At 33.1% G+C, this 1,841-nt stretch overlaps 1 pseudogene; it reads left to right on the top strand.

Annotated features, from left to right (window-relative positions):
- The first annotated feature begins 666 nt into the window (after positions 1–666).
- Positions 667–766, top strand: LOC122100169 (annotated as a pseudogene).
- Positions 767–1,841: the final 1,075 nt, after the last annotated feature.

Genomic DNA, 1,841 nt, shown 5'->3' with positions numbered 1-1,841 from the left:
TGCTAGACAGGCCAGGAGAGTAGGTAATCATGCATATGAAAATTTTTTCACCTTCTTGGCTTTAGCTACTTTTGAAATGATAAGTATAATAAACAATTATATTTTGACAAAATACCTTCCATTCTGAACAATTCTGTCTGAACTGTTCATCTCTCTATGAACCCTTGTAACTAAGATTAGTTTTGTTCCAGTAAGACAATCTATGCTGTCAGGGTAAGATATTTTGGTTGGTCTGTTCCTACAAGGAAGAAGGGTAAAGGTTCAGGTAGACATTTGTCCCAGCAAGACCTCATTTGGGAAATGTTAAGCTGCAGAAGTTTAGAAGTAGCTCTCAAGCAAGGCTTACTTTGAATCCATTAGCTCTACAAAGCTAACTCAGTTGATAAATAAGTACTTGAAAAGCCATGACCTTTGGAATTAGCTGTAAAGGCTTCAAAGTATGATCAAATTTGAAATGAAAACGACAAAATAGTCATTGACAAAAAATTGTAAATATGAGCAATCGACCAAATGATATAAGCTTTTCCACTATACACAGAATTTTAGAGAAATAAGATCAATCGCATTTTAAGGAACAATAAGGGTTCCTTGTTACAAATAGGCAACCATGGATATATGCCTGTATAAAGATTGCATCATTAAGTACTTAAATTTAGAGGGTACTACATGCTTCAGCAGCAGGTCTACCCAAATTACAATAATACAGAGATTAACATGGCACTTGCACAAGGATGATATGAAAATTTGTGAAGTTTTCCATATATTTCATTCTTCTGATGCAAGAAATATAAAAACAGTTATTAAAAAGTTGATTACAAAAATACAAGTGTAACAATACATGTAATTCATAGAATTAAAGGTTAGTTTGACATCAGTGTATTAAATCTTCACCTTAGAAAGGCCTTTACATAGCATAACCTTTACAAAACTTGAAATTAGATAACATTGTCAATTTATCCCAAAGAAATAAAATAATATAAGGACCTAGGAAAAAAGGAATCTTAAACTTCTTCTTCTATATGGAATGCAATCTGAAAGGACACATTTATTAATGAAACTATACATTATATAAAAATGTAGAATTCAAAATATTTTATCTAGGAGCGAGTGAAATAGATTATGGATATTGTACAAAAATAGATATATTTTTTCCCAAAAGCACTAGGGACATCTTTAGTTTCTATACTATTCATTTCAACAGATAAGTTAAAATTAGTTCTGATTAAAAAAATCACAAACTCTGCAGAAATCATTATAGATGTATACAAAAAACTCTTGAATACATTTTGACATCAGAGTCAGGCAATTCACTTGGAAGAATACCATGGAATCCATGAATTTTTAAAGTAAGATATTGCTGTTGCTTTGTATTGTGAAAAAAATTATAGGGACACAAAGGATGGACTGGCATTTTTGAAATTTAAGAAACTTAACCAAACCATTACGACTTAGGAGAACAATTTGTACAGCCTTCCACAACTTCAAAGAGGTAGTGATACATACTTATCCTTTTGGCAATATTAAATGCAGTTTCTTCCAAGCTGTTCTTCAAACCTGGTTTGATATAATGATTCAACAGAGTATCTTTTCTATTTCTATTCCCAGCAGCAACATGCAAGGCGGACAAGAGGCTTTTAGTTTGGGGATTGGTATCTGCCACTCTGGTATTATTCCACATATAAGCACTGTGCAGGGGTGTCAGCCATTCAGAGTTATTGCATGAATATCTGCCTTGAGCTACCAACTCATGGACAATGTCTAAATGTCCACTCTAGGCTTCCATATGAAGAGGGGTATACTCATCCTCATCCCTAGTATTCATCTGGGTGGCCTTTTTGGAA

Source organism: Dipodomys spectabilis, unplaced genomic scaffold (assembly GCF_019054845.1).
Source record: "Dipodomys spectabilis isolate Male_0828 unplaced genomic scaffold, ASM1905484v1 ptg000567l, whole genome shotgun sequence".
NCBI lineage: Eukaryota > Metazoa > Chordata > Mammalia > Rodentia > Heteromyidae > Dipodomys > Dipodomys spectabilis.
This window is presented reverse-complemented; position numbering and strand designations above follow the sequence as displayed.